We start from the raw sequence: 17,921 nt of genomic DNA, 5'->3' as shown, positions 1-17,921 counted from the left end.
ATCTCAACCCAATAGAGCATCTTTGGGATGTGGTGGAATGGGAGCTTCGTGCCCTGGATGTGCATCCCACAAATCTCCATCAACTGCAAGATGCTCTCCTATCAATATGGGCCAACATTTCTAAAGAATGCTTTCAGCACCTTGTTGAATCAATGCCACGTAGAATTAAGGCAGTTCTGAAGGCGAAAGGGGGTCAAACACAGTATTAGTATCGTGTTCCTAATAATCCTTTAGGTGAGTGTATATACACACACAGAAAATAAAAATTAAATATGATTCAGGGCTAAAGTACAAAAGCCGGGGACTAGTCATGTTACTGTAGGTAGGTCAGTGATTTCATAACAGTCACACTTTAGGGCGAAAGACCTTTGCTTCCATATAGGGAAGACACATCAAATTGTGTGGGGAAAAAAAGAAAGAAAAAAACACTTATCACCACAGTTCAGTTACAGCACTGAAAGCACAAGTGTGAATAGCGCTTGCTTGCTCTAAAAAGCATATAGTGATGTCCGTGTTCCCAGTCACCGTATTCACTTGAAATGGTGGCCAAGGAGCTGATCGTTTTCATTTAACCTCTACATGAGGCCCCTCACCCCTGGAGTCAGAGACAAAAAGGAAACACATAATCTGGCGGCGTGAGATAGGAGGGAGAAGATGATCCAATTGGCAGTGTCAGGACAGCGAGTCTTTGGCTGTAAGTCTGCCCCAGCCCAGGACTGAGCATGATGCTGGTGAGCTAGTTAAATGTGCTCATTTCACACATCATTTCACATGAGGCGCTCATACGGGGGGTCGCCGCTCAACGTGACATAGGGGATCGTTCGGCAGACACAAAGTCTCCGCAGGATGCAGGCACTGTTGCATTGCTTTCTTGAAGATCTTGAAGGAAAATGCAGAATACAGTTGAAATCACACTGCAGGATTCGTGTGGGCTGGGCTAATAGAGATCTTTGCTCAGGGTAATTCGTGCTATGTGGGTAGCAAGGGCAAAGATCAATACAACAGCACATAATCTCCTCAGGTGGGTTAATGATGAGTTTTACTCCAGAGGCAAAATTACAGATGATGATGATCAGATGATGATTAACTGTTGTATAAAACTGCTATTTTGACTGAGTCAATCTTATATGTTGCATACTTTTCTGATGAAAATCCAATTTTGTATTTATAACTGGTCCTATTTGACGTATTCCGAGTGGGATTCAAACTGGCGTCTCCGGCATGGGACCACGGTCTCTTGAGGCAAAGGGAGTGATGTTTACACACAGCTTTTACTAGCTTGCCTTTGTTACACATTAAAAATGATATGATGATAAAAATTGTATATGAATTTCAGAATCAGTGTACTTAGTTTGCCCACCTTTTACTTTAAATAGCATCAATGTCCATTTACAAAGACTTGATTTTGTTTTTGGGGTTTATTAGAATAGGTTTTCATGCTTAAGTTTTCAGCTCAAAAAAAGTGCATCCATCCATCATAAACATACACCGCACGGTTCCAGGGGGTTAACAAAGGCCTTCTGAAGTGAAACGATGGGTTTTGTAAGAAAAAAATACATATTTAAAACTTTATAAAGTAAAATATCTAGCTTCCGACAGACCACCTTCCGTATTCAACTTACGAAAAAAGCGCTCAGGCGCTACGTAGGCATTTTGAATTGTGAGAGGCGCAGTGTTGGGCACGTTACTTTAAAAAAGTAATGTGTTATAGTTACTAGTTACTTCTTACAAATAGTAACTGAGTTACATTATTATAAAAGTAACTAATTACCATGGAAAGTAACTACTGTGTAACTTTTTTTTTCTCAAATGTTCAAATATTTCAAATAACTTGTATGCCCCTAATATTAAATATGTCAAATGAATGAATTGAACACTAAATAGAATAAATTAATATGATAAAACATTGTACATTAATGTACACTATTGTAATGTTGCTGTGGGACAATGTGAAATGATTCGAGAGACACCTTTCAAATTCGATACATTATTGTAAATATTATCAGTAGACCTACTATAGAGTAAATATTGTGTAAATATTATCAGTACTATACTACTCCTTTGGTAGTGGAGCTCACGTTATCACCTGGGTTTTTAGCCACTTTTTGTGGCGGCATGTGATGATGTGAGGTGCTTCATTATTTGCCACCGACGTGGAGAGACTCTTTCTTCCTGGGCATAAGTTGCACGTTACATAAACATTCTTACCTTTCACCTCAATGAGGGAAAAGTAGTGCTTATACTTCCAGTTTGCGAAAGCTACCTTTGAAGTTGTGGACTTGCCATCGCTGTGACCCAGTGCATATGCGTGTGCGTGTGTGTCATAGGTGTGTGTGTGTGTGTGTGTGTGTGTGTGTGTGTGTGTGTGTGTGTGTGTGTGTGTGTGTGTGTGTGTGTGTGTGTGTGTGTGTGTGTGTGTGTGTGTGTGTGTGTGTGTGTGTGTGTGTGTGAACTCAACCTATCAACCTCAATCTTGTCTCCCACCCACCAATCATCATCAGTTATGTGTACCATAACACGCATGGCATGCACGCATGCCCGCACACACACACACACACCAACCAACCAGAGAAAAAAAACATTGCAGGTTCGACTGACTGAATGAAAATAAAGCCATCTTTTACTCACCCTTCTGTTGTTCCCTATATCCTTCTATCTTTTTCAGACCTCAAAAGCAGAAATTTAAAAAAATAGTCCTGCACGTGCTCCTTCCTATAATGGCAGTGAATAGCGACCAGGCTAAAAAATTACCAAAAAGTATCACGCAATGATACAGTGAGACGCGCACCATATATGGAAAGTGATCAAGAGGCATACTAAAATGTTTTACGACAAAGAACCCGTATTATTCAGTCAAAATACTGAGCTCGGACGTTACTCTGTGCGCGTTCCTGTGTGTGCGCACTCGCAATGTTGTCATGACAACCAGTACACAACATTCACTTCAGGAGGTTTTACTATTAGTATTAGTGTATTATTTCTAATCATATACCTTATAGAAAAGATGAGAGTCGCGTTTGTTTCTATTGAGCCTGATTTCTCAAAATGGTGTGTGCTTATCCTGAGTGCCATGACAACAGTGCAAGATATAGTAAGCATGCGCACCGGCGCCTGCTGATGGCTCGGAGTGCGCACTCACAGGAACGCGCACAGAGTAACGTCCGAGCTCAGTATTTTGACTGAATAATACGGTTTCTTTCTCGTAAAACCTTATAGTATGCCTCCTGAACACTTTCTATATACGGCGCGCGTCTCACTGTATCATTGCGTAATTCTTTTGTATTATTTTTGTAATGTTTTAGCCTGGTCGCCATTCACTGCCATTATAGGAAGGAGTGCGCGCAGGACTATTTTTTATTAAATTTCTGCTTTTGAGGTCCGAAAAAGATAGAAGGACAGGGCATTAGAAGAACAACAGCAGGGTGAGTAAAAGATGGCTTTATTTTCATTTCAGGGTGAACTATCCCTTTAACTGTGAGTTTCAACACACTACTAATGCAACTCAACCAGGCCTGGAACTGTTTTGGTTTGTTTGTTTTTGTTTTTGCGCATGCCTTGGGCGGGATTCATTTAAATAAGGAATGTTGTAATGGGAAGAAAACTGAAGACTACAATCAAGGCGTTTTAGGGAGTTCAGAAACAGTGCTTACTGATAAAATAACCCCCTTTTGGAGTGACTTTGGGCTTTGCAACTTTGCAGACATGTTTTATGCTCAAACAGACACACACTAAAGAAAGTTGTAAAGAAAATGTAAAAAAAAAACAAAAAAAAAACATAGTAGGTCCTCTTTAACAACAGCAGAACTCAAGTTGACATGAAGCCTACAGGTTTGTCCAAAAGCTAATGATCCATACTGTTCAGCAGGATCTGAGATTGTTCCAAAGGGAATCTGAAAGAAGTCTAGAGAATACAAAAGACAACATGATGTATGTCACAAAAATCTTCAGAACATTAAGATTTTCAATGTCTTTTGTGTAGTTGTACTGGTTAAACTTGACAAGATCAGAAAGGTGGGACACATTTTGGGACAATACCAGCAACACTTGCGAAATGAAGAGATCAAAATTGTATTATTATTTTGTTTTTGAACATTTTAGAAATTTACCATAAAAATAGAAGCTATTGGCCTTATATGTCATCACTCACTTTACATGTTCTGTGATTGGTGGATGCCATACCTTCTGACTTTTTCATTGGTTATTCGTAAGTTTGAATTGTGTCCTTGTTTGAATTTAAATGAGCTTTTGTACAACTGTGATCTTTTTGGCCTGATGAAAGCCTGTGCACTGAGATGCGTTGGCAAAATAAAGAGCAATATCTTTTCATATCAATTTTCAGACTATTTTGATCTCTCCATTTCGCAAGTGTCGCTGGTATTGTCCCAAAATTCAGACTTTTGGAGCCCACTGTATATATTCTCATTAATTCATTCGATTTGACATTTATAAAATAGTTTGATAAAAAAGATACCATTTCTATGCAGACAATTTCAAATATTTAAAGTGTAACGTGATTTATTAGCTCATCTTAATTTGCCTGTCATTGTTTTTTTATAACTCACTGTTCTGCCGTATGACTAATGACCATTTACACATCATTTATCACTGTGGGTACCAAAAATATCTTTTTTTTGCTTTTCAAGCACGTCCTAAATCAAGCTCCGAGTGCAGTCGAGCAAACAAAGATGATTTAACAGAAAATTTCCAGAAAGAGGAGCACTTCTGAAGAGACGCACGTGCCTTGCATCCCGACACCCATGCAGAAACGGGCCTAATGAGTTGGCTCTCACCAGAGAGGTGGACAATACCCTGCAACCATCGCTCTGAAATGAACCGATGCAGAGCGCAAGCCAGAGTACCGAGTTCTCTGCTTCATACAGTCCATTGAGTTCCTCTGGGGGGGTACGATCTTTTGCCACAGATCCTCTTACCCAAAACACTACACGGCCCATTTGCGGTAATAGAGCACATAGGAACGCTATTGCTGTGTATGCTGTGGATTGAGAAACACTGTCGGGGACGGCGGCGACACTAACGCTGCGCTCCTCCCCAGTCTTCGAGCAGTTGGCCAGGGTCGCCTAAAGCAGATGGTCTGGAATGAAGACACTCAATATGACCTAATATGTCTCATTACACACTTACACAATCATATACCAAAGCAAAACTATTTTCTATTTAAATAGGCTCTCTCTTTTAATGAATATCTAGGTCTTGTTGTTGAGTAAAAGTACCTAAACATCATTACACCAAGATGAATCTAACTGGGAAGAAAATTGCTTGTTTTAAACTCAATATGAAAAGGCATTCATTCGCAAACCCATTTTGCGTCCATAATGTCACATATTTACGATGAAACAGAATATTCCAAACAAAATATGTGTAAGATGGGACATGATTTTATCCATCGGGAAATGATTACATTGTGAGCGTCTCATTCCACGATGGCGCAAAAACAATGCCTTAATAGCTATTGTGCAATCAGTTAGCATTAAGCAATAGCCAGCACAGCCTATGTGAGAAGTTTCAGAAGCGGAAAAAGTTTAAATATTACCGTGTTTATTTTAACTATAGATTTCAAAAGACACACTTGTTTTTCTACGGGAAAAAAAATGTGTGCTTGCAAATCATGCACAATAAGAACAGAAACCCCCAAAAATCCGCCCAAAATAGGAAATTCTGCCATCAGTTACAATAACCAATGAGCGTCATTCTTATGTCACTTTAGCCATTGAGAACCATTAAGGTTTGTTCTCACGTGTCAATTTTGGTTGAGCTTCTGTTTATGATCAATGTTTACCAGTGTTTTATCTTTTGAAGCTTCAGAGTTTTGGGTGAATAGACTTTCAATTGAGGGACAGAAATCTCTTTATGTTCCGAAGACGAACAAAAGTCTTAAAGGTTTGGAACGGCATAAGGGTGAGTAATTGACGACAGAATTTTCAGAGAACATTTTTGGGTGAACTAGCCCTTTAAGAGGGCAAATTATGATTTGAACTCTTTCCCCGCCATTGACAGGATTTTCGTCTTTCTGTGTTTTCACTCTTATACAGTAAGGTCCGCTATGACACATCTTCTGAAAGAGTACAGAAAAGCAGAAAAAGCAATAGCATATGTAAGCAGAGATGCATATGTAAAATAGCGCGATCATTAAACATTAAACAGCATATAAATTAAAACTGCCCAACGTTACTAAATGAAATGTTGTCCCAGGAAGAACTACAAGACTGTGAAGCTTTGGAGGTGTTGACAGAAGCGATCTACTGCGTTTAAGTCCAATTTATTTATTTGTTCTTGCTAACGTCTCATTCACTCGGATGTGCGTCATGTGCCCACTACTGGCGGAACCCTTGCAATGTGTTTAAATGGAATCCGCTCATGTATTATTTACAGTTATTTTCCTTATGAATTTGTTTTACGCACCCTTCTATAAGCCTGCACGAATGCTTGGGCTGTTGGAGAAAATATAAAAAATTACACAAATGAAAATGATAACAATACAATAAACTATAACAGTCAAATTAAGGTAGCTACAACTATTATGTGGTTAAATGTCAAAATAACTCCAATATCAAATACTAGAGTTGTGTGTAGTGGGGGTAAATTAACTCTTTTCCCACAATTGATGGAAATGTCTGGCTTTCTGTGTTTTCACTGTTATACGGTAGGAGGCGCTATTACACAACTTCTGAAAGAGTACAGAATCTCTGGATCAAAACACATGCGAAGAAGATGTAGAAACAAGCAATATCATATGTAATATAACCATAGACTGTAAAAGAAATATGGACGTAGTGTCCTTGACGTCACCCGTAGGTTGATGAAAAGAGCAGTTTTGAAGCGGAAAGTCGGCCGTTGCCATCTTGGCAGCGCGTCACCACGCGTAACTCCCAGATAACTGAAAATGGGCAAAGTGGCGGGACGTGGGTGGAGCTTACGTGACATGATGACTAACAGACAGACAGCAGTCCACCTGTCACTCAAAGTGGCCACGCCCTTAATTATGAAGAACTTTAAGGCTTAATTTAATTTAAATGAATGAGTTATAAAAAAAATTCACCCCCGTCACAGTTGTCATGAAGGGCAAAATTAGATATATAGACCAAAACCACAATTTGTACCAGGCTGTAAACATGTTTTTTTCTGCTGTAAATTCGGGCATTTTAACATGGGGCTCAATGAGATTCTGCTCTCTTTTGGAGCCTGTCTCTAGTGGCCAGTCAATGAATTACAGTTTAAGTCACTTCGTAATTGGCTTCAAGAGAAACTGGGGGAGGTTGCCGCTTGAATATAACACGATCACCAATATTAAACAGCATATCAATCAAAACTGCCTAATGTTACAGAATGTCGACCCAGGATGAGCTACAGGAATGTGCATCTTTTTGAATATGATCTAATGTAGTCTTTGACAAAAACAAGTTTTTCTCAGAAATTATGTTTTTTTTTTATGAAACTTACCCACATTCAAAAGTTGATAAAAAAAAAGAATGCATTAAGTTAGAATAAAAAAATCTGTTCTTTCTTTTGACATATTGCATGTTCAGATATTCATTCAACAATTTGAATTTGGCCATGAAAATTTTGTGAAAATTATCAAAAATGCTGGCGGTGAAAGAGTTCTATGGATCTGCCTGAAGTGTACATGGCTGTGTTCTACTCCACTTTTAGACACGCACTTGCAAACTTCCCTAAGCACTTCCCCCTGGGGGAATCCCCGCTGCCATTTTGAAGTGTGTTCCACTTTGTGAAGTGGACGAGGGAAGTTTATATGGACAGACACAATCGAGGGTGTGAGTCCACTTCATATGTACACTTCAGGCAGCTCCATATACCACAATGCAACATGATTGCGACCTCACCGCATATCGCGTTAAATTTACCCCATCACAAACAACTGATATGTTAACTATGTTTTAAAATATTATACTATATACATATATATTGCTGCATTAAACAATTTTGTAAGGGAATTTTTTTTATAAAAAACCAACTCAATAGTGGATTCCAAGGGATCAAGGGCTTACGCCATTCCAGTTCAGTCCATTGCAAAGGTTCTGCCAGTAGTGGGCACTCATGCATCGTGAGCAATGATGCACATCCGAGTGAACGAAACTGAGGGAAGTTAGCGAGTGCAGTGCATAATAAAAACAAACTGGAACGCAGCCCATATTGAGTAGACTCACTACCTCAGTCAGTGTCGAGGGTCTCTCCAAATAAACTCACCATATGCGCACTTGACGAAGTTAAACGCTCTTCAAAATGGCGGCTGGGATTTCCCCAAGGGGAAGCGCTTAGGGAAGTTTGAGAGTGTATGTAGAAGTGGAGTTAAACCAAGCAGCAACCTCCCGCGGTTTCTCGTGAAGCCAATACGGAAGTGACTTAAACTGCAATTCATCGACTGGCCGCTAGGGACAGGCTCCAGAAGGGAGCAGAATCTCATTGAGCCCCATGTTAAAATGGCCAACTTTACAGCAGAAAAAAAACATGTTTACAGCCTGGTACAAATTGTGGTTTTGCTCTATACAGCTAATTTTGCCCTTCATGACAGCTGTGAGGGGGGTGAATTTTTTTATAACTCATTCGTTTACATTATGTAAAGCCTTAATGTTCTGCATAATTAAGGGCGTGGCTACTTTTAGTGACAGGTGGATTGTCGTTTGTCTGCTGTCTGTTAGTCATCGCGTCATCTCAGCTCGGCCCACGTCCCGTCTATTTGCCCATTTTCTGTTATCCGGGAGTGACGAGCAATGACGCGCTGCCAAGATGGCAACAGCCAGCTTGACCCTACTTTACGCTTCAAAACTGCTCTTTAGAATCCTATGGGTGACGTCACGGACACTACGTCCATATCTTTTTAAAGTCTATGAGTTAAACACAGCCCATCTACGCTGTGATCATTGTGTCATTCTGAATCCGATCTGCACCGTAAAAACTAATTTGTTCAGTTTACTTAATTTAATTGTGCAAACTCGTAGCCTTAATTCGATTAAGTAAGCATAACTTCATTCCATCAAGTTCTATCTGTGATCTGAGGAAGTGTACTTGCAGAGTGCATTGCGGCATGAATAAATGAATTGTTTTGTTTTACTATTTTTAGCTTTATTTTACCATTTGTCTTTTGTCAGTATAACCCAACGACAGCAAATAAAATTGTAATGGTTTATTAATTACATTTATTTTTTTTTAAACCTTGTTACCGTGGACTCAAGCATTGTCATTTGCAAGATATTGTCACAAATATAGAGGGATTGTATCAACCCAATTTAAAGTTTATGCAGTAAATGTTAGCAATAAAAGATCATTATTTGACATGAAATATAGTTATGTTATATATCATTAATTCACTAATATATATATATATATATATATATATATATATATATATATATATATATATATATATATATATATATATATATATATATATATATATATATATATATATATATATATATATATATATATATATATATATATATATATATATATTTATTGGACAAAAACGTGATTTTCTCAGCTTTTTGTTCAATTGTTTTGTTTTTATGAAACACCCAAGTTACCAAGTGTTGATTGAAAAAAAGCAAAAACGCATGAAGCTGGAATAAAATGTTTGTGTGTGTGTTTTGGGATTTTTTAAAAAGAGGCTCTGTTCTTTCTTTCATGTTCAGATATTCATTCAATAAAATATTCTTGGGGCCATGAAAGTTTTGTGAAAATGATCAAAAATGCTGCCGGGGAAAGAGTTAATAAAGCATTTTTTTTTAGCAATATCTGCTGTGAATCTTCACAGCTAACACACTTCTGACTTAGGCTGTCAAGCCACAGCTTACATCGCTTTAAATATGCAATACCAGTTAATATTTGTGTAATGATCTTAATTTAAATTCTTTCATGTCACAAGTCTAAAAGGCAGGCACTGAATTTACCCAGCCTGTGAAGGCGAGGATACGAAATAGAGGCGAGAGATAGCACAAGAAAAGGAGATGGAGAGTCTGCATCTGATAAAGTCATGCCACTCTGAACTGTACTGATGTGAAAAACAGATGTAGGCGATGACCTGCTATATAGGCTATCACACTACACTCAATACACTGTCTCCTCTTCTAGCCCTCTGTGCCAGAGGGTGTCATCAGATAATGTGGGCAGAAAATCCATAAGCAGGAGCCTGTGACACTGGGCTAAATTGAGTCAGAATGTGTTTTTATGCTTCGTCAGTTGGTTTAAGTAATTAAGTCGCGATATCAGTCGAACTTCCTCAAGCAAAGGTTTTTGATCTCAAAGAAGACCGTTCATTCTTTAGCAAACGATGGTGACTTTAACACATGCACAAAAGCTGAAAAAAGACACAATCGCATGCACGCATGACAATTTCTTCAACATTCAAACTGTGAAACTCGACGTAGGCCTGAGCTCTGGCCCTGAACAGCAGGCAACAGATTTATAAATACAACATTCAGCAACAAAGAAAATACAAAGACTGAATTCCCACATCACATCATATCACAGTATGATCCCCCGACTGGTGCGTTGCAATAAAGTAGGCATGCCATTAACCACCCTCAGCAACATTCAAAAATATACTCATTATCATTTCATTCAAAATGTGAAATCCTCTATTTCTTTATCAAGCGAGAGTCCCGATCCAAAAAGAAGCGTCATTATAATCATTTCTGGTAGCGTTATGCCAAACCTCCAACATCAGTAGTCAATCTGAATTACATTTAATCGGAATCTAATTGCAGCATCATTATCGGTTGGAGCTCATGACCATAACTCATAAGCAAACTCAAATAAGAGCAAAGCGTTATGGGTCTCCGCCAATTTATTTCACACCACAGAAATACCATGAAACGCTCCTAATACAAGGGCTTTAGAAAACCGAAGCTGTTATAGAGTTATTTAGGTGCTAATAAACAGCTTTTGGCCATCTGTCAGCAGTTGGTAACTATATTCAATACGACAAACATTGACATACTGCCATGTGTGATAATTCAAAACATATTTGGCGTATTTACATTTGCTGCCTATAGAATGTAACGGCGACAGTAGGTGAAGGGAGAGCATTATGACTTATTTGGTTTATTCAGCCTGCCTGTGTTGTCCACCGCTCTCGATGGAGGTAAACAACGTTAACCGATACAGACTCTCAACCCGGAGGAAAGTCAGGGTCAAATGGCATTTACAGAGCAAGAGTCCTAAGAAAACGTATGAATAATGTATTAAACCTAGCGTTGTTTCTTTTTTTACTTACATGGCGGTGCGTGATCAGAATCACGAGGAGTGCAAACGTACACTTCCTCAAGTCTACTAGTGGCTGGAGAAAAGTACATTTGTCACAGGCCAAAAGTTTACAAGTTGGCACCGCGCCAGTTTTCCTGACTTCCCTATCGCCGTGATGGAAAAGTTCATTAGCTCATTCAATTATGTAATAGAGCCATCTTGGCGGAGTCTGAATTCGCCAGACCTTAGCGTTCCAAGCAAAAGCTCTTTCCATTGCTTTAAAAGCTTCTCTGGACTAATGAAGTCTAAAGAAGTGACTTCATACTGCACTAGGCTATACATACCGAGAGACATGCTTGTCCATTACACACACTGTTTCTGCAGCAGGTCCTGATGTTGATGTCCAACCAGGGGCCACAGAAAACTCTTTTTGCGGTGGCAAAACAGGGAAATGTAGTACTCAGCGCTGCTTTATGATCAATGGGTTTGTAGCGCGCTCACAAAGACCTAGAGAGTGAGTCATTGCTGCGACAGGCTCTCCATACTACACAAGTCACTGCACTCCATCACACATTGTTAAATCACATCATGTAGGTGTGTGCTTTTGTATTACATAGCTGACTCATTAGGTCTGACAATGCGATGCCATACGGTATTGTGGTACAAAGTTACAAGTCAAGGCTCCGGGACTTCCGTGCAGTCCTCTCTCTCTCTCTCTCTCTCTCTCTCTCTCTCTCTCTCTCTGACTGACACCTCCCAACTCGTTACTTTTACAGGTGTTTCATTTAACTTGTCCCTGGCAACTTCCAGTGGCAATTATTGAGACATTTAGAAAGCAAGAGCTATTGTCTATGCCAAAACGTCCATTAATGGTATTAAAGCATTTGGAAAAGTTTATACAAACCCATCTAACATGCTTTCTAAACTAGCCCATCTGGTCCAGATGGCCTCAAGGTTTGACATCTGCAAGGCTGATAAAAATCTCCGCTTCCTCTTGATCTCCACAGGCTATATCTGGGTCAATGACATGATGTCGGCATCTATTAAATTATGAAATGATATGTTAAAATGCAACTCATCTAAAAATTATTTCTATGATAAACATGGCTTCGATTTGTGAATTGGCGCGGAGTTTACACTAAAACGTGTCTAGATGTACAACGATTGTATTTGAATATGAAATATGAAAATTAGGAAAATGAAAAAGTATTAGAAAGCTAAAATTCTTGGGATGACTGTTATAGAAGCCATTAAGTGTGTGTAAAATGTTAATAGTCAGCGTGGTATTATCAAATTGCATTACTGTTGTGTATATGTGCATTACCAAAATTTTGTTGTCATATATATATATAAATAAAATGGACTAACCCAGCGATTGGGTTGTTTTAAGCAAACATTTAACCCAACCACTGGGTTAAAATGACCCATTCACTGGGTTAAAACAACCCAATTGCTGGGTTAAAATGACCCATTAACTGGGCTAAAACAAGCCAATTGCTGGGTTAGTCCATGTTCAACCCAACTTGGTTTTTTTTTAACCCAGCATATATATATATATATATATATATATATATATATATATATATATATATGACTTATTTTGTTTTGTTAAATGAAAACAAAATGTTGGTAATGCACATATACACAACAGCAATGCAATTTGATAATACCACGCTGACTATTAAAATTTTACACACACTTAATGGCTTCTATAACAGTCATCCCAAGAATTTTATATATATATATATACATACATTAACATTCTAAAAAATGCTGGGTTAAAAACAACCCAAGTTGGGTTGAAAATGGACTAACCCAGCAATTGGGTTGTTTTTTACCCATACATTTTTTGTATATATATATATGTCTGTGTCTGTCTGTCTGTCTGTCTGTCTGTCTGTCTGTCTGTCTGTCTGTCTGTGTGTGTGTGTGTGTGTGTGTGTGTGTGTGTGTGTGTGTGTGTGTGTGTGTGTGTGTGTGTGTGTGTGTGTGTGTGTGTGTGTGTGTGTGTGTGTGTGTGTGTGTGTGTGTGTGTGTGTGTGTGTGTGTGTGTGTGTGTGTGTGTGTGTGTGTGTGTGTGTGAGAGAGAGAGATAAGTCAGTGTGGTGTTACCAGAATGCATTGCTGTTGTGTATATGTGTATTACCAACATTGTGTTGTCATGTAAAAAAACTAAATAAGTAATATTATACACACACATATATACATGTATATATGCATATGTGTGTGTGTGTGTGTGTGTGTATGTATGTATATATATATATATAATGTCTCTCTCTGTGTGTCTGTGTGTGTCTGTGTGTGTGTGTGTGTGTGTGTGTGTGTGTGATACATAAAATAAGTCAAATATACAATTTTATTATATATATATATATATATATATATATATATATATATATATATATATATATATATATATATATATATATATATATATATATATATATATATATAGAAAAAGTGTATAAACATTTTTAAAAATGCATAAAATCTAGATGGTGAAATAAGATTGCATAAGACCTTCTCATGAGCGCCTTAAGCTGCAATTTTTAAAAGATGTCTCCTTATCTTGTAGATGCTAATGTCATTGACCCATCATCTTATATCTTACTTTATAGCTGCAAGTGACCACCACAAAATGAATGAAGTATTATTGTACATTCAAATATTCTCATTGCGAGTAAGCCCACCTCTCCAGTAGCCTAAATCTTAATAAAAACATTCAGTCCTGACAGGTGATTAGCATATGAATCAGTGAAACGCATTCACTCTCAGAGGCATTGATGCATAGCAAAATAAAACCTGTTGTTTAGAACAAAGTGATGGGCAGAACTTCACACTGCTATTTTCACAGAGCAACGCAGACATAAATCACATGATCACAGGAAAGTCTTTTTTGCCAAAGTACCGCACTACTGGTCAATATATAGGTTGAAGCCCAAATACATCGTGCCTGCGCTATTACGTGGAAACCAACAAGTATCGCTATTGATATCAACAAATCAACCTCGACGAGATTAATCGAGCGACGCTTTTCCTGCAAGGAATCCGTGAGAGATGTTCAAAGTTGACCCATTTCCATGCACTCACCTTCTTCTATCTGCTGCCGCTGTTGCCAAACACCTCCAGTATGATCACCTAAACACGGTCGACTGCAGATTTTGGGGTATCTCGTTAATCGTTTGCTGTACGATGGCCCCCAAATCGACAAACTCCATTCCCCACGTACGGAAATCACACGCAAATCTCCCAAAGCGCGAAACCAAGTGGGAAAAGCTGTTGCGCTGTCCAGTGAAAGTGGTGCTGAAACGCTCTCGGAGCCGAAGTACTTTCCATTTCTCCAAGTCTCCGTGTTCATTCATTCAATAAAGGCAAATACTGTGCGTCTCGTGTTAGAAGCTCATACCTGAAGAGATACTAGTACTGCACTGAGCATAACTAGAGAGCAGAGCCGTGCTGAGATGTAGGCAGTGCTCTTCAGTCGAAGCAGTGCGTTCAACGCCCACATAGCCCACTCTATTTGATCACACACACACACACACACACACTGATGAAAGAGCTGTCGTGCAGCTCACTAAGGAAGTCTTAAAAATAACTTGAAATGATTTCGTTAATAAATATATGCATTTTCACAGTCTCAAAAAAAAAAACATATAGGCTACGCTGTTTTTAATAAAGCATTGTATTCATAATTTTTAAACAATTATAACAAGCCAAGCAGTGTAAAAATCCTACAGCACACACTCTAAAATGCTGGGTTAAAAACAACCCAAGTTGGGTTGAAAATGGACTAACCCAGCAATTGGGTTGTTTTAACCCAGCGATTGGGTTGTTTTAACCCAGTGAATGAGTTGTTTTAACCCAGTGAATGGATCATTTTAACCCAGCGGTTGGGTTAAATGTTTGCTTAAAGCAACCCAATTGCTGGGTCAGTCCATTTTCAACCCAACTTGGGTTGTTTTTAACCCAGCATTTTTGCTGTGCAAACTATGACTTAGTTAACTGTGCAACTGTATAAGATAGTAGTAAAAATGCTTTTTAGAAATAGACAAGACAATACAAGCATCTTACAGTATTTAAGTAAAAAGTAATTAAAATGTATGAACCATAATTTATGGAGAAATGAACATCCCCAGAATTCCCTGAAGGACAACAAATTGATTTTTAATAGCACAAATAGGTTGGTTTATTTAAATGATATATCATTTCATATACAGAACTGTAAAATATGCAAACACCTGTAAATGTTGTCAATGTATTTTTACAGTAAGATTATAGCACTCGCAGCTGCTACCATCTTTACTGTAAATAAAAAGGCTATACAAATGTTTTAATAATATACTACTGAATAAGCAAACATGTTGGAGGGATAAAATCATGTAAGTTTATCCAGTAGAATCTTATTTGATTTTTTTTAAAATAAGTCTTGTTTGATCTCATTAGGATTGCTTTCTTGGATTTTGAACTTCTTCTTAAGGTTTGTACAACTGCATTCTTCACTTTGGAAAGGAAACGAGTTGAATACGCTTTTAAAACCAGTGTAAATGTCCTGGAGCCAATTGTACGTCTTCTTGTACATGCAAGACGTAAAATATAAAGCATAAAGATTCAGGGCATTGATAACCACAGTGCAGTGAGTAAAAAAGGATTTAAAAATACAGAATGTCCCGAAGGACACTTTTTTGGAATGCTAAATATACCCATTTATGCATAGCTGCTTTTTTAAGGAAAAACGTTTAGTCTCTAAGCACGTCAGTACAAATCTGGCCTTGAATAGAAGGCAGGCAACATCTACATTTGGATGGTGCATTTGAGCATTCTCGCAGGATATATCATTATGAATTCCTAATTCTAATATATTCACATACATGCCTTCAATATCAGTGTCTTCCAAAACTCTTTCCCCAGGGGATTATGGTTATAAAATCACTAATGTAGAGTGCATTATATACTGATGTCTTCATATTGTTAACTTCTAGAGCTCGTTGCTCATGTTGTTCATAAAAGGCAGACTGACATTTTAGGTTAAACCCTCTCCACGGTACAATTGATCAGTTGTTCCTTATTTAAATTTATTCATTGAAACTCATGCAAAGTCATTTCTAAAAGTCGTAAAGACGTAAAGAACTAGTTGCAGTCCCGTCTTTTAGAAATTAACTTGATATGGACTAGTCTTTTCTGCTGTGTAATGAAAAAAAACATTCAGATTTTCATATATATACCTAAATATTTTTCTTACTCAAACTTGTCACTTTATTACTCCTTGCATCTGCATTTAGTTCTGATGTTTCGAGGACATTTGGCATTACCTCTTGTCCCTTTCAGCTATAACTGAATGTTCTCTGAGTGAAGCTAATACGGTTTATTATCAGAAACAGTACATGGAGATTCTCCAATTATGTTTTATACTGTCCAAAATTCTGAGCTTATTGGCGTTTTGGGAAATCGTGTAATTTTTAAATGGTACACTAGCACTCCCTAGTGGAGAGAAATGCTTACTTATGGCCAACATACATATTTTTTTTACTGCCACTTCCACATAACAAAAACGGAAGATATAATTTGTCCTTTCTATTTTATCACCTGAAAATGTAATTTACAAACATAATATGCATTTACAGACATAAATGTCTATATAGGCTATATGTATCTTCTGTATATATAAAATAAACCACCTTTGTGTCACCAACAATCATTCTATCATTCCTCCTAAGTATGCTACAATAAAAAGAAAATCATCAGTACTAAAGTATCACAAACAGATATATTGATGTATAGTCCTGCAGCAGAGTTTTGTCCCTGTCGGACAGAGCCTGTGTCTCTTTGGTGTCTAGCCAAGCAGCTTTACTGCTCAGAAGCCAAGCTGCCAAGCCACTGTAGGAACATTGGCCAACGTGTTACTGATAAACTCCTCAAGGTGGCAAATTGCTGTACTGCCAGACTCTCTGGCACTACATCCAGCTTTAGTCCATATCTAGTGCTTTTGGATCATTGCTTTTGCTATAAACTTTTTCTTACTGATATAGTTAGTAAGAAAATGTGCTGTTGGTCCTCCACGTGCTGTAAAAAACAGCACCGGCCTGCTGAAGCATGGACTTTACAAGACCCCTGAAGGTGGTTTCTGGCACAAAGATCCTTCAAGTCCTGTAGGTTGCAAGGTGGAGCCGCCGCGCACCTTCTGTCGACTTTGACCCAGACGGGATAGCTGGGTCAGAGAGGGATGCATCGATCCAGAGGGATGCAGCGATGAGCCTTGGGTGGCCAACACGGTTTGTGGTTTATCCCGCCTCAGAGCACTGTTGGTAAATTCTCACCACTGCTGACCGGGAGCAACCCACAAGCCTTGCCATTTCAGAGACACTCTGACCCAGTCGCCTTGCCAAAACAACAAAGTCGCTCAGATCTTTATTCCTGCCCATTTCACCTGCAACCAACACGTTGATTATGAACTGCCAAACTGATTGTTTGCTTACCATCTAATCTAGACCTTAATATATGTGGCCTTGTTACACTCTAAAAAAAAAAAAAAGGTTCTATATGGCACCAAAAATGGTTCTTCGTTGTAATCATAGAGGAACCACTTTGTGTTAGTTAGCGGTGCTATATAGCACCTTAGTCAAAGAACCGGTGAAGAACCGCTGAAGAACAAAAATTGGTGCTTTATAGCACTTAAAACGGTTCCCCTATGATTAGGTGTAGGA

General features: G+C 38.3%; 1 protein-coding gene across 1 annotated transcript in view; it reads right to left on the bottom strand.

The window, feature by feature from the left end:
- The window catches only part of grm4 (glutamate receptor, metabotropic 4), a 288,386-nt gene extending 273,673 nt beyond the window's left edge, over nt 1–14,713 (bottom strand). Inside the window, exon 1 of the mRNA XM_079841186.1 lies at nt 14,311–14,713. The gene's annotated coding sequence lies outside the window, so the exon portion shown is untranslated. The remainder of the gene's footprint in view (nt 1–14,310) is intronic.
- Nucleotides 14,714–17,921: the final 3,208 nt, after the last annotated feature.

This window comes from Gobio gobio, assembly GCF_949357685.1.
Source record: "Gobio gobio genome assembly, chromosome: 17".
Lineage (NCBI taxonomy): Eukaryota > Metazoa > Chordata > Actinopteri > Cypriniformes > Gobionidae > Gobio > Gobio gobio.
This window is presented reverse-complemented; position numbering and strand designations above follow the sequence as displayed.